At 36.9% G+C, this 26,433-nt stretch overlaps 1 protein-coding gene and 1 long non-coding RNA gene across 8 annotated transcripts in view; both read left to right on the top strand.

Moving 5' to 3' along the window:
- The window catches only part of SIK3 (SIK family kinase 3), a 296,083-nt gene that overhangs the window by 108,777 nt on the left and 160,873 nt on the right, over positions 1-26,433 (top strand). The gene's annotated exons all lie outside the window — the stretch shown is intronic.
- The window catches only part of LOC111166948 (uncharacterized), a 105,603-nt gene that overhangs the window by 63,561 nt on the left and 15,609 nt on the right, over positions 1-26,433 (top strand). The window contains exon 1 of the long non-coding RNA XR_002642718.2: positions 1-26,433. This exon is cut by the window's left edge and continues 63,561 nt beyond it; it is cut by the window's right edge and continues 14,305 nt beyond it. This is a non-coding gene — a long non-coding RNA (uncharacterized LOC111166948).

The following is a 26,433-nucleotide window of genomic DNA, read 5'->3' as shown; positions in this document are numbered from 1 at the left end:
TAATCACGGAAAGCACTTAGCGTGGTGCCCAGCACATATTAAGTGTTCAACTGATGTTACTTATAGAACAGGAAGTTTTATTTAATGTAAAACTAGCTGCTTCTCTCTTTGAAAAAAAATAGGCCCTTTGAACTTAGACCTTCATATTTCAGTGAAAGTATTAAATAGATCTGTTTTTTATGATATTCTTTTTTTTTCTTTTCCTCTACTTCACATTATTTTATTTTCTAATTTGGGGAAGATAGTAGTCCAACATTTAGGTTATTTGTTCTCTATTTCACGGCAAATAAGTGAGCACTAGATTAGGAGCTCAAAGCACTAGGTTCCAACATTTTTCGTATTCAGTAAGTTCACTTTTTGTAGGAGATGTTGTCTGTGTTATGCAGTTTGTGGCTTTAGCCATTGATCAGAGATTTTTGCGGCTTTCATCGCCTTTTTGATAAACATAAAAATCTCATGCCTTATCCCCTTTTGTAGTACTTTGAAATAGTTACAAAATTGTCTTATTTTTAAAATAAAAATACTCTCAAAATAAAAATTATCAAAATTAAACTATTATCTGAGAAGAGGAAACATTTCTATTTATGATATGCAGTAAGACTTCTAGTGTACGTTGCACCTACAAACGTACATTAATGGCAAGCCTGTCTTAAACTGAGTTTGTTCTGAATATTTTCTCATTTTTGAGCTTTATTTTTGGTGTTTGTAATATGAAGACAATGGGTATCTTTTTATTGATCAAATAAGGTTTATTTTATTAATTATGCTTTTTCTTTTAAACTGCACCCTCAATAGTCACCTTCCTGTGCTGAGAATTGCTGTAGTCTCGATGTAGAGCTGAGGTGATTCTGATCTGAGAGATACTGCATGAATGTGTGGGATATTTCAAAGAATCTTAGCTTTGATTCATGTATAGGGAAGAAATATGAGATTATTAGGAGTGGAGATAAGAGGATAAAGAGAAGAGGAGCGCAGAGTCATTGCAAATAAAGAACCTTGTAATTTATTCTAGACTGGAGCCAGGGGTGTGTTGGTTTGTCTGTAAATTATTGAAGTTAGTATTCTGTGAAATTTTCTTTGCGTGGTTCTTTGTTTAGTTGAGCAGGTTCAGATGAGGCTGAGAGAACAGGAAGATTGTGCTTGGAAGGGGGAAAAGGTTGTCTTTAGGCCACCTTAGTTCAATCATCTTATAAGAAGAGTCCCCAGGAGGATGTTTCTGTTTTTAAAAATATTGTCTGATATGTAAATTCACATATCTGGTGTAAATTATTCTGGCTAAGGTTTCTGCTTTCTTTTGATTCAGAAATAAGACAAAACAGATCTCGACCACAGAATACACAACAAAAAAGAGAAATCATAAAACATTAGAACTTCTTAAGTGGTATGATTTCTTGATGCATTCAGCATTTGAAAAACCACGTGAAAACAGAGGAAAGGTATTTAGCATAGGAATTAACTTGTTTCTTGGCAAGGAACCGAGGCAGCGTTTGAACCACTGGCTCTGTGGTGGTTCTTTTGTTGTGCATGTTTTTTTGGTTTGTTTTTGCTTGATTGTCATGTCTTTTTTTTTTTTAACAAGTGATATTTATCTAATTTTATTTATTTATTTATTTTTTAGTTTTTTACATCTTTATTGGAGTATAATTGCTTTACAATGGTGTGTTAGTTTCTGCTTTATAACAGTGAATCAGTTATACATATACATATGTTCCCATATCTCCTCCCTCTTGCATCTCCCTCCCACCCTCCCTATCCCACCCCTCTAGGTGGTCACAAAGCACAGAGTTGATCTCCCTGTGCTATGCGGCTGCTTCCCACTAGCTATCTATTTTACGTTTGGTAGTATATATATGTCCGAGAATGGACTTGAGGATATGGGGGGGGGAGGGGAAGCTGTGACAAAGTGTCGTGTCTTTTGTAATTTCTGCCTTTGAAGATGTCTCTTTATCTAGGGCAATTACCCTACTGACACAGGAGGCAAGTTCAAAGAAAGCAGTTGTTTTGTTTAACCAGAACTTCATTTTCAGCTGGTCCTAAGCTGAGTCACTGAAGTTTGTTTTACCCAGTTTAGGTCTTGATGCTTGCTTTATTATTTGGGAGTGGCAGAAACCTGGAAATCAGTTATATTTCTTTTCCATCCTCATTCATGTTAGTTGCTTAATGCTGATAAAAGGTGTCAGATCCACTTCCTTCCAAGGTAGCCTCCTTCATCAGTATGAGAGTACAGGCACAGTGCTTGAGTGCCCTTCCTCCTTCTAAGAACTTCTGCCCATTACCTTCCTTAAATGCTTCTTAGCCTTAGGGAAACTTTCTGTTTATTCTGGCCCAGGTGATCCATTCCCTTCTTTGAGCTCAGCCTAATTGTCTCTGAGTCATGTGGCAGTTAATCTTGTTTTGCTTTGTGTTATCTCTTGCAGTTGACTTTTACTGTTAATGTTAAGCTGCTTGAGGAGAAGGGCTGTTGTTGATTTATTATTCCCTATACATTTTACAGTGACTGATTTTTCCCTGGCAGTGTTTGCCTTTGGCCTTGATAAAAGCAGTTTTCCCCCCTTCCTACAGACACAACCAAGATTCTGGGTAAAGACCAGGCACCAGAGTCTTCCTAGATTAATACTTATCTTAAGTAGTTTTTTTGTTTGGAGAGAAAATGATAGTATCCTTTACTTAGCTTTAATTTTCACCACCAAGTATTTTAAAGACAGAAACGAATGATGTACAGTAAGTACTTAGCTATGGGGGCAGGTAAACAAGCAAACATTTAAAATTAAGATCTCACATGACTAGTTAATATTGTATAAAACATGTTCTAATTTTGCTGCATTCACTCTGTAACATTAGAATTGAATGACCTGGTTGATATGGTGCTCTGAGTTTCTTTTAAGGGGGGATTTATTTCTTAATGAATTGGGGATTTCAAATTTAAAAGGAATCTGCATATTTTTATATAATACCCCAACTTTCATAAGAGTTATTTTATGTTTATCATTGCCCTGTTGGAAGCTCTGTTTTGCCAGAGAGTCATTTAATATATTTTCTGTGCTGACTTTGGCTTGGTGGCATGTAACAATTCTGAAGGAACTAACTGTACATTAATGTAAGTTGCCTGTGATGGCATTGTGACAACAGATATGTCAATTTTTGTTTGGGGAGAAAAGTCTAAAATTTTACTTTAAAGGAACTGTTCTGAGCTCTTGAGATGATATAGTTAGATCTTCATTTTTTTTTCTTTCCTCTAACAAATTGTGGGGAAAACACAAACCTCGAGTTACTTCCTAAAATATTTCCCATGATGATTGCTACCTTAGGTTTCAAGGCTTTTTGTCTTCAGGAGCTCTGACTCTTCTCTAAGTAAGTATAGTCAGAATGCTGACTCTTCTTTTTTTTTTTTTTTTTTTTGTGGTACGCGGGCCTCTCACTGTTGTGGCCTCTCCTGTTGCGGAGCACAGGCTCCGCGGAGGCTCAGCGGCTGTGGCTCACGGGCCTAGCCGCTCCGCGGCATGTGGGATCTTCCCGGACCGGGGCACAAACCCGTGCCTCCTGCATCGGCAGGCGGACTCTCAACCACTGCGCCACTAGGGAAGCCCCTGACTCTTCTTTAAGCAGAGTCAGAGTGGGCCTTCCAAAGCTTTGAATGAGCCCATGAACCCATGAATTGTCCCCATAGCATCCATATTTCCACATTTCCTTTTGTTACGGTTATTTTTTTCTGAGGACTGTAAAATATCTCCATATCACAATATCTCAACTTTCAGGAAAACACAACTTACATATTCTTTGTGTTTTTATGAGAAACAATTTATTACTTACATTATTATTTTTGAAAATTTTATTTCCTATTTCTATCCTGTCCAAAAAGGTTGGATCTTGGATTTTAGAGACGTACAGTTATATGCTATGCATGGGGTCATGGAAAATAATTTATTTTGACTTAATTAAAAATTTAAATTGTGGTAAAACACATATAACATTGTTTTAATTTTTATTTTTCCCTTGTAATTTTGTATTTTCTTCTTTATTGTTTCTCTTCTCTCACTGAAAACAATTCTCTCATCTGAGCCTCACACACATTCCTTACTAGGATTATCTTGTTACTCACTGAGAGGAAAATAATTCATTGTCTTTTTTTTTCCCCAAAACATTTTTTGAAATATTTTTATTCTTTTGAAAACAGGTTCACCTGGGAGCATCCAATTTTGAGCTTGGATGAATTAGCACTGTTACTTCTATCAGATATTTTAAAAGTTGAGTGTAAGACCACTTCTGATTGGGTTGGTTTCTCAAAGAACATTTTTATAGCCAAAATTTCTGTCCTGAGTTCTTTGACCTAGTCTGAGGTTTTGTAAATGAATTTTTATCTGGAGCCCTAATGAGTGCAAAACCGATAAATTAGTATAAATATATATTTAAGTTTGCTGAATTTTAAAGAAAGTCAGTCTATGTTTGAGCTCTAGGGAGCTCTAGGTTATTTTTGTGTTTTGTTTCAGTTGCACAGTATCAAAAAAAATCCTGGTTTACACAGAAGGGTCCTTGTAAATGGTAACAATTTTTAAGACCACCCTGCCTAACAACAACAAACAACAATGGCATCTAACATTTCTAAGCACCCAGGCACTAGACTCCTGTTAAGAGCTTTATGTGTATTGATTTACACAAGAACCCAGTAATGTAGGTACTTTTATCTCTACAAATGAAAAAATTGAGGCACAGTGAGTTAAGGTAACTAATAAAAGTTTACAGATAGTGAATACTTGGCAGAGCTAGGCTCAAATCTGGTGCCCTTCACCACTGTGCTGTGTTTGTATTGCTCTGAAAACATTTCAGTTAATCTGCTCTAGAAGTTTTAAAATGGAGTAGCGGGAAATCCTAATTTCGTAGTAGAATCACTGATATTCCTTAATTCATACTTGTTCAATTTGGAGTGATTGTTGAGTAAGTTTCTCGGCTAATTTAAATCTTCATTGCGTGTTTGAAAATATTATCAGAGTCATTAAAAAAAAAGAATCCTCGTTGCCTGTCGTTGTCTTTTATTCACTCAAAATTTTAAAAGAGATGAATATATTTTGTATGTTCAGTTGAGATTTTGTCTTAATTTTATCGTTGACATTATTTGCAGTTGTAAAGCTTGGTAGCATTACAATCTTGCTTGGCAGAATTATTTAAAGTATTAGCAGGATGCACCAGCTGGTGCAGCTGTGTTGTAACTGAGAGATACTAAAGGAGTTTCTTGGTAACGAAAAGTAAAAACGGCAAGTTTTTTTTGGGGCGGGGGCAGGGGCTTTATTTGAACTGTTTATAATAGAACTTGGGGTTAGATAACTAACAAATTTCACAAATGAAAGAAGAGTTTCTGGAACTCATTATATAGTTCCAAATAGCTCTGTGAAGTCTGAAATTTATAGACCATGCCTTAATAAATTGATAGTTTGAATCATACTGGCATCTTCTTAACAGCTCATGCTTATCTATGGAACATGCCATTCTTACTTAAACTATATTTAGGTAATAGTTTTTATAAGAGCCACTACTTCTGCAGTTTTTCCTGTCATTGTTTTATTACCACTAGTACATATCTCATTATGTTTTAACCAACTTATTTGAGGGCATACTAAAAAGTTATCTAAATATTAATTTTTTCCCTCCTATTGTGCATGTTTGACAAATAAACCCTTTGCATCATCACTTGCATGATGAGATTTTCAACATTCATGACCTTGCTAGCTGAAGTGTCAAGATTTCACATAATTTTAGCCTTTCAATTATTCAGGTATTGTAGATGCTTTTCTCTAGTTTCTTGTTTCAACTAATGGTTATAATTATATTTAAACAGTAGTATATTCATCCAATAAACTTCTTTACAGTGTTAGTAGTATAGGATTTAATAAGCTTTTCCTCCAGAGTGTGTACTAGTTACTCATGTTCTGTGTGATAACTTACCTTGAACAGTGCTGTGGTATTTTCATTGTTAGATTTAAATTTTGTTTGAATTCTCCCCCCGCCAATAACCTTAAGCTTTCTTTTTATGCTCACTCTTCCCCCCTCCCCCCAACAAACTATGTCATAACTTGACAGGGATCATAAATCTATTTTGTAAGGTTTAACTTCACTAAACGTATCAAGGAGTTGAGATATATATTTTTTCTCGCTGTAGAAGGTGACCTCCATTGACAAAGAGCTATTACCTTAGTTACTGATATGAGAGTCTTTCATTTCACATACTATTATCAGTGTGTTTGATAATGGTTGAAGAATTGGTTGGTATTTGTTTCTAATACTAATTGTCAATTTGCCTTGAGCCTGACCAATCTTGCTATATTCATTATTAGATATTTTTCTTAAATCTCAGAATTTTAATCATATTTTGATATGGTTCATTGATATTGTTCATTGATCATTTTACCTTACCACAGACATTAAGTTATTGGAGAAGTATTCAAAGCTTATAATACTATCATAAATATAAAAGTAGGGCAAGAAGGACCCAGACTTTCACGTTACAGGTTCACTTATTTTGTGACAGTCATGCTGTGTCATCTAGAGCATGTGCTGAGGCAGTGTTGCCTGACAACTAATGGAGTGCAGCATTTGTGTGTGCTTGTACCATTTTACATAAGTGGATATACACAGTCCTGAGTAAGAAGAAGAAGAAGAACAAACACCAGTGCACAACTACAGTCTTTCTAGTGAAGGGCATATCTTAAAGAATTTCACATTCAGCAAATGGACAGAAATGGCTGGAGAAGCCTTATTTTGAGTCCTGCACAAAAGCAAGTTAACCTGGTAGGTGAAATTGCCTGGAGCTTGTCTCCGTTTTATTAAAATTGGCATATAACACATCTGTGTGCATCTCTGTTATTGAAGTCTTAAAAATAGTTACAGTTTATTTAATAAATGAAAGTAATGTAAATGCTAAAGTCCTCGTATTTTTTGGATATTATTTTGAAAACCACTCTCCTTAGATAACTAGTTCTAAGCCTAGTCATTGTCTAAATTCACAGAGGATAGGGTCTTCACTAATGAGGCAGAATTTCCTCCCTGAGTTAACTTGACTTAAAATGTATTTGTGTTGGGAGAAATTGCATTATTATTGATATTATCAGCCAGAGCATGGGTTTCGGCTGTACAGATTAATTATTTAAAAATGACTAAAGAGATGAATTCCTTAAACTTGTGCCTTATTTCTCATCACAGGAAATAAGGTTCTTTCTTGTAAACCAGTGTTAAGGGATGTTAGGAAAAACGTATTGCTACACTCAGCAATACTGGACATGGATGGGAACTGTCCTATACGCAGAAAATTGTGTAGCGTCTGTATCAGGAGTTTGAATTCATATAAGACTTATGCTGAAGTTCTCCATTAAGTGGGTCAACCAGAGTAGTGTTGGCACAGGAGCTTCCTCCTGTTTAGGTATAGGATTTTAATTTATTAATAGTGTTGAGGATATTCTTTATCATCTACAGAATTAAAAAATATTCATCAGATATGATAAAAGATTGCTTTATGAGTAACTGAAATCTCAATTACATATTTATTGGTGTGTGAGAAGTATGGAATATTTAATCATTAAAAGGCCCTCTATAGGCCTTGAAGTATCTACATTCTCTATATTAATGCTTCTTTTATTAATATCAATGGTAAGATATTCTGTATGGTGAATACTACTGGTAAATGAATCTTCATTATATACCCTATGATTTTAAAAAATATGTGGATTATAGCCCCAAGCTTGAAACAACCAACAGATAACTAAGTAGTGGCATATTCATACAAATAATTTTTTATGATTTCAGTGAAAGAAATTTAAAAAGATAAACTTGAAATGAATCTCAAAAACATTATGTTGAATAAAAGAATTCAGGCACAATAGGCTACATGTTATGTGATTCCATTTATCTGAATAGTAGAACAGGTAAAACTAAGTGATGGTTATGGAAATCAGAATAGTGATTGTCTCTAGGTGGATGGATGGAATTGAGTAGAAAAGAGGAGGGAACTTTTTGGAGGAAGTATCCTAGATCTTGATTGGAGTGATAGTTACATGGGTGCATACATTTGTCAAAAGTCATCAAATGGTACACTAATATGTGTGTTTCATTGTGTGTAATTATACCTCAATAAAAACCATTTGGAATAGAAATCCTTCTAATGTGAATAATAGTGGTAGTGGAGCAGTAGTAATAGAAATGACTAATAATTGTTGAGCTCTTAGTACCAGACAACAACCCAATGAGGTGTGTTTTATTAGCTCCATTTTACATATAAGGAAACTGGGTCTTAGTGAATATAAGTAACTTGTCCAAGGTTACAGAGCCAGTACATGCTTCAGTCTAAAGATCTGATTGACTTACGAGCTTAATAGTGACACTTTCCTGAATATGTATGTTTAATGTATTTAATATTTTCTTTTTTTTTAAACAGAACATATGAGTATAATTTAAATTTATTTGATAACTTAGGGTCATCACTATGAACATTATTTTTTGTGCTGAAGTGTATAGAGTTCTTTCCCATGAACTGAATGAACTAAATGTTTTGTTGAATTCTGTTTTGTAATACTTCTGTCTCTTCTGTCACTGCTACTCCAACGGATTTTTTTCTCTCCTGGTTCCTCTTTCTACTTTTTTCCCCTTTTAATATGCTGTGGGCTGGAAACGAGGAGATAAATGTAATAATGATTTTTATATAAAATAAGATTTTAGTAAGGGCCCGAGAGACCCTTCTCTTCATCATAATGCATGAGCTTTGGTTGCATGAGCCTTTTGATTTTCTTTTTGGTTGCTCAAAGCCATGTTTCCCTGCCCCCTTCTCTCTTTTGAATTTACCTTCTGGGTTTTGGTTGTGTTCCACTTAGAAGTAAAAAGAAACTGGGGGAGTAGAAACAGCTTTTTTTTTTTGATGACTAACAACTAGTAGTTAAGCTTTAGGCCCATTGTTTATTTAGCAAATTAGTGTGGGTCAGTCGGTTCTAGGCCTAGAAGAAATCAAACTAAGAGCAAATACTCACCAAATACTGGAGCTGGGGTAGGAACTTATAACTTCTATTCTGCTTGAAATGGCAGATAGCTATTTATTGCTTTCGGTTATACTGACATATACAGGGTGAGTGCTTTTATATAAAGCAACATTTCTAAGTTAGTGGCTTGAAAATAAAATCTTTGAAAAATGCTTTAATTTGTGGATTAGCCTGACTTCCACAATAAGTAATGACTATAAGCAGGGCAGAAATTGAGACACAGGTGTAGAGAACAAACGTATGGACACCAAGGGGGGAAAGTGGTAGTGGGGGGCAGGGGTGGTGGTGGGATGAACTGGGAGATTGGGATTGACATATATACACTAATATGTATAAAATGAATAACTAATAAGAACCTGCTGTATAAAAATAAATAAAATTAAATTTAAAAAATTTTTAAAAAAAGTTTTGCAAGGAGGACCTGACTTTGTGTACATTATACACACACACACACACACACACACACACACACACACACACACACACACACACACACACACACACACACACACACACACACCCTGAATAGAGACCAGTCTGCTCATTTTGAGCCTTCCCCACCTTATGTTATGATAGCCATCGAAGGGAAAATGTTTTAAATGCTTCAGACTATTAATAGAATCTTGGTCAATGGAAAGATTCCTAAGGAATCTACAAAAAGTAGACAAGTAATTTTTATTATTTTTGCTGCATATTCAGTCTTTAGTTGTTATAACTTGACAGGGGTGTTTTCCCCCTTTCATCTAGACTCCTTTTAGTAAATGTGAAAAAGAAGCCCATTTTTATTATTTGGATGAGGTATTTGAGAAGTGGGAAGCAAACTGTTTCTCTCTATAGGTTGTAAATATCCATCATACTTAAATAGTGATGTAGTCCATTATAATTCACATCGAAGGGGTTGAAACATTTGGCCTTTCCTTTTTTTTCTTTTGAAAGAATGATTTATTTTTATTTATTTATTTTTTTTCGGTACATGGGCCTCTCACTGCTGTGGCCTCTCCCGTTGCGGAGCACAGGCTCTGGACGCGCAGGCTCAGCGGCCATGGCTCACGGGCCCAGCCGCTACACGGCATGTGGGATCTTCCTGGACCAGGGCACGAACCCATGTCCCCTGCATCGTCAGGCGGACTCGCAACCACTGCACCACCAGGGAAGCCCATGGCCTTTCCTTTTTAAAAAACTGTATAATGATCCCATAAAATAGTGACTTAAATCAATAGCTTTATTTATTTCTGGTTCTGTTCAAGGCACAGTAGGAATATAAGCAATGTGTGGCATAGTCTCTGCCATTACTGTATTTAATAATCTAATTGTCCAAGTTATCTAGGTTACTAGTTTAAAACAGAAAGTTATTGTCTTACGTTTATGACAGAGCTATTCTGGTAGGATGCCTGATAGGAAAGATCATGGTTGAATTTAATTAGCATTGTTAAGAGTCAAGTGTAGATAATTTACCATAGAGTGGATTGCTTAGATAGTACATATATTGCCTTCTGAGGTTAATAGGGTGATCTTTGGATATATATACATGAGAGAGGGAGAGAGAGATACAAGTAGTTACTTTCCCCCTTGATGAGTTGCAGACTCTTTTTATACATAATCTCAGAAGGGCCCAACCTTTTTTGAGCACAACTTTCTCAACTTTCTCAATAAAGCATTTACAAAAAACCCTACAGCTAACATTGTACTTAATGGTGAAAATGGAATGCTTTTCTCCTAAGATTGGGCATAAGACAAGGATGTCTGTTCTCATTACTCTTATTCAACATAGTGCTGGAAGTTCTACCTAGGGCAATAAGGCAAGAAAAAGAAACAAAGGAAATATAGGCCAGAAAGGAAGAAATAAAATCTCCCTATTTACTGATGTCATGATTGGCTATGTAGAAAACAATCTACTGATAAACTCCTAGAAATAATATGTGTATTAGCAAAGTCACAGGATATAAGATAAACATGCAAAAATCAGTTGCATTTCAATATACTAACAGTGTATATTGGATTAGAAGGCTCAGTATAATAAAGATATCAGGTCTTCCCAGATTGACATATGAGTTTAGTACAATTCCTATAAAACTTTCAGCAAGATTTTTTTTGTAGATATAGACAAGATTATTCTCAATATAAAATATCTATGGAAATACAAAGGAACGAGGATAGCAAAATATAAAAAAAAGTGGGAAGAATCATGCTACCTGATTTCAAGACTTATTACACAGCTACAATAATCGAGTTTGTGTGAGGGACAGACACATAGATCAATGGAAAGAATAGAGAACTCAGAGTAACAGAATAGGGACCTATACCTATATCTCCAGTGGATTTTTTAAAAAATTGAGCTGTAACTCACAAACCATAACATTTTCCCTTTTAAAGTGTACAATTCAGTGAATTTTAGTATATTCACCAAGTTGTACAACATTCACCACTATCTAATTCCTGAACATTTTCATCACCTAAAAAAGAAACGCTGTACCTGTTAGCCATTGCCCAATTGATTTTTGACAAATATATAGAAGCAATTCAATAGAGGAAAGATAGCATTTTCAGTAATGGTGCTGGAGCAGTTGGACACCATAAGCAAAAAAATGAACTTTGTCTTAAACTTCATATATTATATAAAAATTAACTCGAACTGGATCATAGGCTTAAATAATGCAAACATAAAACTATAAAACTTTTAGGAAAAGAGCAGGAGAAATTTTTGGAATCTAGAGCTAGGCAAAGACTTCTCAGACTTGATATCAAAGGTAGGATTCATAGAAAATTTGATAAATTGGACTTCATGAAAACTAAAAACTTTTGCTCTGCTAAAGACTGTGTTAAAAGAATGAAAACATAAACTACGGACTGGGAGAAAATGTTTGTGAACCACATGTCCAACAAAAGACTATTGTCTATAATATATGAAGAACTCTAAAACTCAATAGTGAAAAAAAACAATTAGTAAATGACAGAAGACATGCAAAGACATTTGACTGACAAGGATATGCAGATGGCACATAAGCACAGGAAGAGATGTTTAGCATTAGTTATTCGGGATTCAGAGTAGAGCCTCAATGATATCCTAAAAAAAAAAAAAAAGGTTAATTTAAAAAGAAGATAAAAATAATACATGAACATTATTAAATTTGGTACATGCAAAAAGGAAGACTAAAGAAGAAAACAAAAACCACAAGTGATCTCGCTACCTGTATATAACTTCCACTAACATTTTGTTGTTTTACACCTTTTTCTTTTTTGACTCTATGCATTTTAATTTTACATAATTAACTGAATATGGGGGTTGTGTCCTGCTCTTTTCAGCAAACATTATCATGAATTTTTTTTGTATCACTGAAAATTATCCATGAACATAATTTTAATAACTTTAATATTCATTGTATGGATGTACTATAATTTATTTAGCCATTCCTCTCATACATTTTAAGTATTTTTGCCAAATTAAACAATATTGTCTAGAGATGCACATTTGAGTAATTAAACTATTAAAACACAAGGAGGTGATTACTGTAAACACCAGGATAGTGGATACTTTGGAGGACAGAGAAGGGTTATGATTGGGATGAGGCACAAAGAGAAGCTCCTGGGGTGGCTGGCAGCATTCTATTTCTTTCTTTTTTTTTTTTTTTTTAAATGTTACTCTTTTGTTCTTGCCCTTTTTATTTATTTATTTATGGCTGCCTTGGGTCTTCGTTGCTGTGCGCAGGCTTTCTCTAGCGGTGAGTGGGGGCTACTCTTTGTTGTGGTGCACAGGCTTCTCACTGCGGTGGCTTCTCTTGTTGCGGAGCATGGGCTCTAGGCGCGTGGGCTTCAGTAGTTGTGGCACACGGGCTCAGTAGTTGTGGCTCACAGGCTCTAGAGTGCAGGCTCAGTAGTTGTGGCGCACGGGCTTAGTTGCTCCGCGGCATGTGGGATCTTCCCGGACCAGGATCGAACCCGTGTCCCCTGCATTGGCAGGCGAATTCTTAACCACTGCACCACCAGGGAAGTCCCAGCATTCTATTTCTTGACCCGGATGTCAGTTACAAAGAATATTCACGTTAGCTTATCAAGCTTTTACTTTTTCTTTCTATATCCATGTTTTGTTTTATAATAAAACTATCTTTTTATGAAGCAAAAAAAATTTTCATTCTGTTGCTATTATAAATAATCCTGTGATGAACATTTTTGTTTATAAACCACTGTAGGATTTCTGATTCCTTCCTTAGAATAGACTCTTCGATGTGGAGTTACTGTGTCATCGGGTGTGGGTATCTTACAGGCTTTTGAAAACTTTCACACATTGCCAAATATGAATACTTTACAGAAATATTGTTTCAGTGTACGTCCCCTCATACTCCCCTTTCTTTGTGAAACTTTATTCTTTAGTTTCTTTCTTTTTTAATTGCAGTAACTCCTGCTCTTTCTTTTTTATTTATTTATTTATGTATGTATTTATTCATTCATTCATTCATTTGGCTGCGCCGAGTCTTCCTGGCAGCATGCGGGATCTAGTTCCCTGACCAGGGATGGAACCCAGGGCCCCGCATTGGGGGCACGGAGTCTCAACCACTGGACCACCAGGGAAGTGCCCCCCTGCTCCTTCTTGAATTCTCTTTTCTCTAGGTTTCCAAACATCTTATCTTGGCTCTCCTCCTACAACTCTTTTTCTCAGTCCTCCGACATTGTTTCTCTTTATCCCTTAAATATTTGGGTTCATTAATGTTCCCTTCTCAGTCTCCTCTATTTATATTCTTTCTGGGCTAACCAGCGACGGGTCCATGTCTTCAGCTACAACTTACACTCAAATGACTCCTAAATCCCATACCTCTTCTGAGTTTTAGGGTGCTGTTTTAGGGTGCAGTTTCTAACTGTATCTTGGACATCTTGACCTTATGCCACATAGGTATCACAGACTTAATTCAGTTACCTAAAACAGAACTCATTATTTATCTAACCAAAACAGCTTCTCCTTCTTCACCCAGTAGTATAAGCCAGAAATCTGAGTTAGCCTAGATTACTCCTTGAACCTTGCCTGGCGACTTCTTGTCAATCACTAAGTTTTAAGATCCTGTTTTCAAGATAGACTTCTGGTTTGTTACCTGCCCTTCATTCTCCTTTTCACTGCCTTCATTGAGGCACTCATATTTTTTGTACTACTCCAGTAGAGTTTTAACTGATTTTCCTGTTTCTGGCCTTTTATCCCTAAGTTCCAACCTTCACACTAAAACCAGTTTGATCTTTTTAAAGCATAAATTTCAGCATGTTACTCACCTTCACTGTCTTCTATCTCCAGTAAAACAAAGCCCATTTTCCTTAGCATTGCATCAATAAGCCTGGTCTTGTTTGCCATGGCCCCTACCTGTTTTCCATCTCCTTCACGGGTGGTGCCTGATTTGGCTCCTAGTCATGCTGAGCTAGTTTCCTCAATATATTATATATGAATTTTCTGGCCTTTGCCCCTCTTGTTTTTATTTCCTACGCGCCCCCTACCTCCTCTATCTACTGGCCAGATTTCTTTCATGGTTCAAGATTCAGGTAACATTATAACCTCCTATGGGAAACTTTCTTGCCCTCTATAGGAAGAGTTAAGGGCTTCCTCATCTGTGTTCCCATTGTGCCACATACCCATTTCTTTTTGCCACTTCCTACGCTGGTATCTTTCTTTTTTAGGGATTAATCATTCCTTGACCATTATGCTAGATTGTAATATACACTTCTTTACCACCTAAAGCAGGCATACCCTTTCTGTTTCCTTAAGAAGAGAATGGTGTGCAACACATAGATGTTGAATAAATATTTCTTCACTAGATAAAGGAATGAATGAACGAAAGGTTTCATGAATGAAGGATTTCATGCTGATAAATGAAAAAAGGTTTAACTTTAAGGAAAATCACAGAATTTAGAGTCATAGCACTTGAATTTGAGTCCTACCATTATTTCTTACTGTCTTCATAATTTTAGGCAATTCATTTCCTTTCTCTGAGCTTCAGTTCTTTTGCAAAATGGAGGCAATCATAGTAGTAGTAATAATAATACAAGTGCTTTTTAAACAATAAATACTCTGTAAATTTTAGTTAGTATTATTATCAGTAATAGAAAGCATCCTGTATGTTCAGGCTGCATGTGTGTAATGTACTATCTTCATTGAAATAAGAGGAGAATTACTCAGAACTTAGGGAGGACATGCCCATCAATTACAAGATAGTTTAGTTTACCTTACTTTGCTATAATTTGGTTGCATTATTGACCCATTGCTTTACTTTTGCATTGTCTCATCTCATGTTTAGACACTGAAGATGGGTTAGGGTGAGTCATTTTCAGAAAACAGCCTTCCCTGAAAGTAGTCCATATGCTTATTGTCTGTGATGTGAAATTTCCAGGGTGATGAACTATGCAGATGTTAACAGAGTTCCATGCTATTTTCTAATGTGGTTTGACTTTTCTAACCATTGTCAGTGACAGACTTGTGTACTACTAGCCCACCCTGTTCTCCATGTTTTCTATACAGAGATGTATAGTTAGAACAGTGATGAGTAATATGTTTTCCAGAAATGCTACTATAACCTTTAAGTCTAGATGGGTAGATTGAGCATTTAAAGCTATAGCTTGTTCACTGCTTCTGGATGACTATATGTTCCTACCAAATGAATCACTTTATGAATATACATGAGCTCATAAACTTTAAAAAGAGCTTTAAAAAGAAATTTTTGTGTTCTGAAAAAAAAATTACGTTGGTAGTATTTTCCAAGGGTTGTTTTTTTGGAGGGGTTGGGGGTGAGAAGAAGCTTTCCATTAGTCTTAGAAATTCTTTGAATAATATATGTATACACACGCTTTTTTCCCCATTCATGCTACATTTTAATGACGTCTCTGGCTTTATTTTCTCCATCCTTTTTTCCATCTGGTTTCTTAAATTCACTGTTTCCTCCTCACACTTTAGGCAGGTAAAACAGCAATGACTCATTTTAGGCTTATGAGTGGGGACGCTCAGTGGCTGGAGGGCCAGTAGATGTGAGAGCACTAAATGGTCAGCACCCAGGTGGTAAGGCTTGTGGCAGAGATAATGCCCATTCAGTCTTTTATTAATGTATAATTTGTAGGTTAGATTACTTTGTCCAGTTGTATTTTTATTTGACCTGGAGTTCAACCATGTATTGCTTTGCAACATTTTTAACCGTTAAAAATAACGGTTGTGTTCTGATCAATGCGTATACCCTCAAGTTATTATTCAGCCCCATTGTAGGCTTTTATTTTTTTCTTCAGCACATCAATAGCACACAGCAGCTCAGAATGGTCAAAATTGTTTCATTAGTCCCTTAGTGAGCATTCACAGCATATCATCATGCAAAATGCAAGTACCCCCTTTATCTGTGTTTCCCCTTTTTGGCTTGCAGAGACTGTAAATTCCTTGCATTTACATCCCCCTTTCATGTAATCTTAAAGATTTTGATTTATGCATGGTACCATTTTGTTTTCCTGATAAAAATGGCTATTATAAAACCCAAGTTTGAGAATTTAATAAGAATGGTCTGGCAGTGAACACAAGTATTGTGTGAAGTAGTGAGAAAAGCCTTGGAGAGGCTGTCAGGAGCCTCTAGTTCCAGGTCTGGTGGTGCTCTTAACTCACCGTGTTGTCTTGGCTTATAATAACCTGACAATAAAAATAACACCTTATTGGGAATTCCTTGGTGGTCCAGTGGTTAGGACTCTGAGCTTTCATTGCTGTGGGCGTGGGTTCAGTCCCTGGTCGGGGAACTAAGATCCCACAAGCCACGTGGTGGCCAAAAACAAGACAAAAAAACACCATATTGTATGTAATGCTCTGCTGTTTACAAAGGAATTTTATAGAAAATACTGGGCAGAGATATGATTATACCAATTTTATAATGAGGAAATGTAAAGAGTTTAAGAGATTTGCTCAAGGTCATACACCTGGCAAGGGCTAGGACCAGAATTGACTTTTATTCCATGGTCTCCTTTTTAGTTACGCCATACTGCCTCTCATCTTACTTTTAATTGTAAAGTGAAGGGTTGGACCAGATCAGTGATTTTTTTCAAGCTCTATTTACCCAGAGTCCCAGGATTCTGTAGAGTAGCCTTCTGGTTTGCTTGTGAATAAGGATAGAAATATGGGGAAAGCTGTTCAGACTGGGCACAGAGTGGAAATGTGGGGTGTGGTGGTGGCTGCACATTTCCAAATGACCTGTGGGTCCTTTTCTGCATCTGTTATTATTGATGGATGATTCTGTGTCTTTTTAGTGTGATGGGGCAAAAAGAAGGTGGAAAGTCATCTGAAAGTTTGAAAACAACCACATTAGATGGTTTCTAAGGTCATGTTTCAGCCTAGGAGACTGAAATACACTGCAGCTTTAACTTCGGTAGTGTCACCAGATGAGCCCATGGGAACATTGCAACCTTACATCAGTTTAGTGTTATAAAGCACTACTGAAGCCCTGTTTATCATCCAAGATAGTCTGTTCTTACATGCTGAAGTGGCTATACTTAGTAGTCTTTAGGGAAGAGGCGAGTGTCAGAAATGAACATGGGTAATTACATTTATGTAGCCAGTGTTGGTAATACTTTTTTTTTTTTTAAGACTGCTAGTAAGAATGACTGACTTTGGAGTTGCACTGGAGTTATTTTAAAGAGCTATTTTAAAAAATGAACATGTTGTAATTTAGCTTACACTAGTTATCTTGGGGGTCACTGTGTTTTCTCCGACATGCCAATGGTTAAACCTGGCATTTCTATCAAGAAGGAACTCCCCCCCGCCGCCAACCCCTTTTTAAAATTTCAGAATAAAAGGTGTTTTTATTAACCCTTGAAATAGAGATCCTGTTATGTACTCATTTCTGGGTTTACTTCTGAACAAAATAGACCTGGCTTTTCAGCTAAAATATTCTTTTAGCTACTTGCTGATGAAAGTGGCAATTTCCATTTGTAATATAAATCATTTACATTTGTACCATTTTACATTCCTCACTTGCTCTGTACAATCTGATAAGCATCTCACTGACAATTATGAGAGACTAATTTGGGCCATGTGGTTACCAATGAAATTTCAATTCATTTCTTCTTAATCTGCCTCAGAGGAGACATCTATGCTTTTTTCCATGATGCCTTTGACACAGGGATGGTTTGTGTTACTTTGCCTGATATCTGAGGCAACTCTAGTTGATGAACATGGTGTACATGCTCACAGTCAGATGCAATTCTCCACACTGCCCTGAGACCCTCTCCTTTCTGCTTAGTGGAGGCTGTGAAGGCCCCGTGGCCACTTGATTCCCTAGGAATTACTTAGTGCACAGAAGTTGGAGATGACAGGCTGAGGAAAAAAAGAGCAAGTTTTTCAACTGGGATTTTTGTCTTTTTGTGGTGTGATATGGGGCTTCCCCTTGATGCTTCCTAACTCAAGTGTTTGGTTATTAAATAATCCTCTTTGATGCATGTATTTTTTAGGTAAAATTTGCATACTGGGCAATGCACAGATCTTCAGTATATAATTCAGTGAGATTTGATAAATGTTATAACCACCATCTTAATCAAGATAGAACATTTCTGTCATCCACGTGGTTCTCTTGTGCTTTCCTCTAGTGAGTTCCCAGACATATTTACTTGTATAATAAAAAAGATTTTGACATGCCCAAGTACAAAATGATCAGGACTTTGTTTCTTTAGCAACTGGTAGTATAAATAATACAAAGTAAAATTTACTTAAAACTATTTTTTTTTGGTAGTAAAGCCTGTATATATAGGCAGAAGGTCTTCCTTAACCAATTAATAGAATTTTTGATAATAATTGACAAAGTGGTAAGCAAAGCAGCCCTGCTACCTTTGGTATAGACTTTATATCTTAAAACATAGTCTCTTATGTGTGAAATTGAGAATTGAGAGGTGCTTTCTGTATACTAAGGTGGAAAACAGAGGCTTCAGGCAGTCTTTTTTGAGTAGTCTATATACCAAGTGAAAGGCAGAGAGGACATTGGCCCAGGGGCCAGGTCCTCACTTTTTTTTTTTTGTATCCTCAGGGCGTCTCCCCCTATTTATAAAACCTCATTTACCTCACTAGGCTGTTATGGGCATTGGTTAATGTTTGGAAAATTCTGGGTAAGGAGTCGTTTCTGTCCATTTGCTCTTTACCAAGGAGATTGAGCAAACGCGTACTACGTGGTTGACCTTTGATAAGCACCACTCCTTCTCAGCCCAAATTGATCCCATTTTTCTTTTGTGCAAATAGTTCTGGAGGTTTAATGTTTGTTTTTCACTACACATGCAGTGTGCTTGCTCTTCTTGTGGAGAAACTGCCCAAATGACCGTGGATGACCCAGGCTCTTCTCAAGGGTGTGTGCTTTGTGAGAACTGGCCAAGTTGGCTGTGACACTTACTTTTTCTGAACAAACGAATATATAGTTTCATCTGGCTCCTGTAGTCAAGCCTCCGGTTTGGGAGGTTGTTTTCCTTTTTTGTGTCGTTGTTTCTGTTTTAGCTAGTGGTTCAGGTGGTTGAGGTAGGGCTTTTCTTTGGGGAAGGTGCCACTTTGAACTTCCCTTCCCTTTCAGGTAGAAATAGTGTAGGCCCTTATGGGTCAGTAGTATCAGTAAATACTTGTTTTGTAGCCTATTCTTTGATTAAGGAAAATACAGGGGCAGAAAATGATTTTGTTTTGTAGTCCTGCTATTAGTTAACAACGATTCCTTGAGATATCTCTTTCTCTAATATTGAACACAGTGTTTATTAGTGTTATCCATGTACATTTTGGAAAAAGTATTTTTATTTATTATTTTTGTTTCATACTGAGGAAAGAAGAAGCAACATCAGCCCTCTGTTCTGCTAAGCCTGAAGTCCTTTTAGTAGGATAGTTTCAGGTTAATAGAGATTATGTGTCTGGTCCCGGTAATATATGTCTCTGGAGAGGAAGGTCACAGCAAAATGATACAAATGAATGAGTACTGAAGAATGGAAATGTGATATGAAATTCCTGCAGGCTTCCTAATCCAACCCCTATCTTGTGTCAAGGGAGATGGAATTGACGTCACTGTGCCTTACATAAGGCCACTGATCTACAGTTTCACGGCTCCTGAAATTGTGTGGGGCATATGAGGCTTATGTTTAATTGGTTCGATGTGTGCCTATTGGAAACCTCTATACCACTTAAATTCAAAATAGCAAATTTCCCTTTATTCTTCGAAAGGATTATTAAGGGAACAAGAAAATCGTTTAAAATACTGTTCCAGGGCTTTCCTGGTGGCACAGTGGTTAAGAATCCAATGCAGGGGACATGGGTTCAAGCCCTGGTCCGGGAAGATCCCACATGCCGTGGAGTATCTAAGCCCGTGTGCCCCAACTACTGAGCCTGCGCTCCAGAGCCCGCGAGCTACAGCTACTGAGCCCGCACGCCTAGAGCCCGTGCTTTACAACAAGAGAAGCCACCGCAATGAGAAGCCTGCGCACCACAACGAAGAGTAGCCCCGGCTCCCCGCACCTAGAGAAAAGCCTGCGCGCAGCAACAAAGACCCAACGCAGCCAAAAATGAAATGAAATAAAATGAAATTTATTTAAAAATAAATAAATAAATAAAATAAAATACTCTTCCAGTGATTTCAGGTTTTTTTTTTTTTTAACCTGTTCTGTTAGTTTAGTCTTGTGGTTATGTGGCACCTAAGCATTAAGTTGTGACCCTTAATAATTATTATTCACAATTATTTACAGTTTTTGGATTTGTCCAAACCTAAAGTACAATATAAATTAAAGTTTATCTCAGTCTTTTTAGTAGTTTCTAATTCTTAAAAGGACATTGCTAGATAATTAATATAATTTCCCAATTAAATTAGCTTCATTCTTGCCCCAGTTGATCACCTGTTGGCCAACTTCAAGAATGTTAAGGATCCTTAAAAAAAAAAAAAAAAGGGAATATTAGTTTCCTGATATACTGTCCATTTTGAACCTCAGTGATTAAAGTTTCAGATTCTTTTCTTGGAAAATGTCATTTCCAGTATCTACCTTATCACTTAGAAACCTTTGTAACTGCAGGATTTTGCTGTTGACTTCCCTAAAGTTAAACATTATTGCTTAGTAGTGAACAAAATCAGAACGAATGAGAATTTGGCCCTAAAGGAGCTAAAGTCTACATTTTGCAGTCTGTTATGGAAAGGTTGATTTCTAAGCTTTAATAGTGGGAGGAGAAGAGGAGAGGAGGAGATTTTGATTTCTCATGAGCTTTGTTAATTGTGAATGTCTTAACTGTTTATTATGGGAACTTTGTTTTGAACTCTCTTTGTAATTATTTACTAATAAAACTGCCCCTTACTGTGACCTTCAGTAGGTCAGTTCTAGTCTTTGGACTGTTTTTTGTTGTTGGTGGTGGTTTTTTGTTCGTTTTATTTTGTTTTTTCTTTTTTTCTCTCTCTCTTTTAATATACTTTATTTTTTAGAGCAGTTTCGGGTTCAAAGCAAAATTGAGTGGAAGGTACTATAGATATTTCTTGTATACCTTTTACCCCAACTAATGCATCGCCTCTCCCATTATCAGTATCCCCCGCCAGAGTGGTACATTTGTTATAATTGATGATCCTATATTGATGCATCATTATTACCCAAAGTCCCACAGTTTACTTTAGAGATGCCTCTTGGTGTTGTACATTCTATGGGTTTGGACAAACATATAATGACATGTATTCAGCATTATGGGTTGTATCATGCAGAATAGTTTCACTGCCCTAAAAATCCTGTGGATCCACCTATTTATTGCTCCCTCTCCCTAACTCTAACAACCACAAATTCTTTTACTATCTCCATAAATTTGCTTTTTTTCAGAATGTCGTATTATAATTGGAATCATGGAGTATGTAGCCTGTTTAGATTGGTTTCTTTCACTTAGCAGTATGCATTTAAGTTTCCTCCATGTCTTTTAATGGCTTGATAGCTCATTTCTTTGTATTACTGAATAATATTCCACTGTATGGTTGTACCACAGTTTAATTATCCATTTACCCACTGATGGACAGCTCAGTTGCTTCCGAGTTTTGTCAGTTACGAATAAGGCTGCTATAAATATCCATGTGCAGTTTTTCATGTGGACCTAAATTTTCAACTCATTTGGGTAAATACCAAGGAGCACAATTATTGATTGTATAGTAAGAGTATGTTTAGTTTTGTAAGAAACTGCCAAACTGTCTTCCAAAGTTGGCTGTACCATTTTGCATTCCCACCAGCAATGAATGAGAGTTCCTATTACTCTACATCCTTGCCAGCATTTGATGACAGTGTTCTAGATTTTTGCCACTTTAATAGGTATGTAGTGATATTCCGTTGCTGTTTTAATTTGCATTTTTCTGATGACATGTTATGTAGAGCATCTCTTCACGTGCTTATTTGCCATCTGTGTATTTTCTTTGGTGAGGTGTCGGTTAAGGTCTTCAGCCCAATTTTAGATAAGATTTTTAAATTTTAATTTAATTTTATTATTATTATTTTTTGCGGTATGCGGGCCTCTCACTGTTGTGGCCTCTCCCGTTGCGGAGCACAGGCTCCGGACACACAGGCTCAGCGGCCACGGCTCACGGCCCCAGCCGCTCCGCGGCGTGTGGGATCCTCCCGGACCGGGGCACGAACCTGTGTCCCCTGCATCGGCAGGCAGACCCTCAACAACTGCGCCACCAGGGAAGCCCAGATTTTTAAAATTTTATTTATTTATTTATTTCGGTTGTGCCTGTCTTAGTTGCGGCAGGAGGGCTCCTTAGTTGCGGCATGCATGTGGGATCTAGTTCCCTGACCAAGGATCAAACCCGCATCCCCTGCATTGGAAGGTGGATTCTTAACCACTGCACCACCAGGGAAGACCCCAGATCAGATGTTTTTTAATTGTTGAGTTTAAATTAGAGTTCTTTGTATGTTTTGGATAATAGTCCTTTGTCAGACTTGTCTTTGCAAATATTTTCTCCCAGTCTGCGGTTTGTCTTCTCATTCTCTTGAGGCATCACATTTTTCCATTTGTAAAATTAGGACTTCTATTATGATGGCTAGTGTCCATTACATTTCTGAGATTCTGCAATCTACTCATTTCCTTTAAAATGTTATAATAATCCAGTCTTTCACATTTTCAGAATTGCTGTTCTCTGAGGCATATGGTCATAGCATTTCTTTTTCTTCTTGCTTTCTTCCCAGCAACATTTGCCTACTTGCTGAGGATTGGAGTTGATTGGACTGACAGGGGGCTCTTTCTTTCCTGTTGTTCTATTTGTATTACACCTAAAGCTTCTATAAAGATGATTAAGGTCAGTTCCTGCCATCAAAAATAATACGTTTTAGGACTAGGTCAATGGTATTTGATGAGTGACGCTCTCATTTGGAGTTGTCATTTGGTCAGAATTAGTGAGTACTGTTGTATTTAGGTGTCAGCTGAAGGTTTTCTCCTAAGGTGCTCTTCAGTTTTCACATTATCTGAGATTTCATCCTTTCTTCTCCTACCCTCTCATGTTTTATGCCAATTTAGGGGCTCATATTTTATGCCAATTTAGAGGCATCATCTCTTTCTACATCCTAAATGAAAGGTAGGGTATGAAGTATTCATATTTTCGTGTTCCATGGTATTTTCTTCTCTGTGCTTGATTTACCCATATCTAAAATAATATTGCACAATAGCTTAATAATACCGTATATTTGGTATGTTACCACTCAGCAAGTGCTTTTACAAACATTCTTTTTTGTTTTTTGTTTTTTTTGTGTGGTATGCGGGCCTCTCCCGTTGCGGCCTCTCCCGTTGCGGAGCACAGGCTCCGGACGCGCAGGCCCAGCGGCCATGGCTCACGGGCCCAGCCGCTCTGCGGCATGTGGGATCTTCCCGGACCGGGGCACGAACCCGTGTTCCCTGCATCGGCAGGCAGACTCTCAATCACTGCGCCACCGGGGAAGCCCACAAACATTGTTTTATTTGAACTTCGTGATATGCTATGTAGCTAGGCAGGAATTTTCTTAGTTTGACAGATGAAGGAACTGAGATTTGGAGACATTAAGTAACTTGCTCAAGGCCAAGTAGCTAACATTGAAATCCACATTGTCTGCCTCCAGGAGCTGTGTGCTTTCTCATATATGGGATTTAATTGCTTCTACCTCCTTTGGCTGTAAAGGAGCTATACAACCCAGTTTATTTTCTGTGGGGTAATGACGTATTCAGTCAGGAGTCAGACTGCTTTTGCTTTCATATGTGACTGCTTCATGCTCACAGGTACTTTGATTCTCCCAAAGTGTGTCACATCAATTCAATAGTTTCTTGCCTTTAAAAAAAAAAAGGCTTATAATATGTTTTATTGGTGCTTACTATGTACTTAGCCTGTGCTTAGCTCTTTTAAAACCTATTTTGGGGGAAAGAAAATAGACATACTGAAAAGTGCAAAATAAAATTAATGTACAGCTTTGTGAATCGTTATAATATAAATACTCATGTGTACCACACACATGTCAAGAAATAGAACATCCCTAGCATGTTAGAAGCCAGCTTCTTGTGTACAAACATGTTAACTTTTTAAATTCACTTCTTTGCTTTTCTTCATGGTTTTGCCTCCTAAATGTGCCTCTTTAAACAATACAGTTTGCCTAGTTTCTGGCTTTATGTAATTGGAATTACAAAATACGTATGCTTCTTTTGCCCAGTTTTAGGTTTTGTCTATATGTTATAACAATAGTTTGTTCTTTTTCTTTGCTGTATAGTATTCCATTGCAGGAATATACCACAATTTATTCATTCTACTGTTAGTGGACATTTGAGGTGGTTTCCAATTTGTAGCTATTACAAATTTGCTGTCAGGAACATTCTTATATATGTATTCTGGTACATATCAGCCTCACTGGGGCATATACCCAGAAATGAAGTTATTACTAGGTCGTGGGATTTCCTTATTTTCAGTTTTACTCAATATTGCCCAACTTTTTTCTAAGGTAGTTGTAGTAGTTCATTTTCTCACCAGTGGTATAGGAGAGATCCTATTGCTCTACGTCTTCTTCAACACTTGTTATTGTCAAACTTTAAAAACTTTGGCTATATAATGGGAGTGTTGTGGTATCTCATTGTGATTTTAGTTTGCATTTCCTCAATTAATAGTAGGAGCACCTCTTCATGAGTTTATTTGCCATTTGTGATGTCTGAGTGTCTTGCAGATTTTTCTGTTCAGCTATTTGTCTTTTTCTCTTATTGACTTGTGATAGTTCTTTATATATTTTGGATAGGAGCCCTTTTGTTTTTGTTTGTACCTGTAACAGATACCTTTTTGACTTGCCTTTTCACTCTTAATGGTGTCTTTTGATAAACAAGTTCTTACTTTTAATGTAATGAAATTTAGTAGTATTTTCCTGTAAGATTAGTGCTTTCTGTATCTTGTTTGTGACATAAAGTCATGAGGATAACCTCTGATATTAGCTTCTAAAAGTTTTATTGCTTTACCTTTAACATTTAAATTTCTTAAGAGCTGAAATTATTAGACCATTAAGTGTTAGTTGATTAGGTGTAATTAGTGGATAAGTATTCATTGTAACTTCAGCTATATAGAAGAGTCAGTGGAAGACACAAAGATATATAGGGCATGGATCCTGCCCTAAAATAATCTGCATTCTATTTGTGTAGATGAGGCCCTTAGCAGTCAGCATCATGTAATAAACAGAACACTGGACTGAGAATCTAGAGACTTATATTTCATTCTAGAGGCCTGGCTATGACATTACCTTTGTGACTTTAGGCAGCTCTTTTCCTTCTTGAGGTCTAAGTTTCAAAAATAAACTGTTTCGGGCTTCCCTGGTGGTACATGGTTAAGAATCCACCTGCCAATGCAGGGGACACGGGTTCGAGCCCTGGCCCGGGAAGATCCCACATGCTGCAGAGCAACTAAGCCCGTGTGCCACAACTACTGAGCCTGTGTGTCACAACTACTGAATCCCGCGCACCTAGAGACCGTGCTCCGCAACAAGAGAAGCCACTGCAATGAGAAGTCCATGCACCGCAACGAAGAGTAGTCCCTGCTCGCCACAACTAGAGAAAGCCTGCAAGCAGCAACAAAGACCCAACTCAGCCAAAAATAAATAAATAAAATAAATAAATTTATTTTAAAAAAAGTAAACTGTTTCAAGTTTGATTGCATAGTGAGGATTCTAGTTCTTCTACAGGCCTGTGTAGAGGCCATTGAATCTGCTCTGATTTAATAAATGGTGTTGTTTTGCCCTTGACAACATAAGAATTTTTTTTTAAGTGTTTGAGAGATAACCAGATTGGAATTGTGTTGATAGTCAAACTGCAAAGCAGGAAGCCTTATTTTATGGTAGTTGTTCGGCTATACCTTTCAGAATTTTATGTATGAATGAAGCCTCAGTAAATCCCAAGAAGCTTCTCTCAGTGCTACAAAATGGCTAAGTGATGTTGAATTCTTTGAGAATCTCACCAATCTCAACAGAA

Source organism: Delphinapterus leucas, chromosome 7 (genome assembly GCF_059928025.1).
Source record: "Delphinapterus leucas isolate spDelLeu-1000000601 "Yukka" chromosome 7, BTC_Dleu_Yukka2, whole genome shotgun sequence".
Classification (NCBI taxonomy): domain Eukaryota; kingdom Metazoa; phylum Chordata; class Mammalia; order Artiodactyla; family Monodontidae; genus Delphinapterus; species Delphinapterus leucas.
Note: the sequence above shows the minus strand (reverse complement) of the source record. Positions and strands in the feature narration are given on the sequence as shown.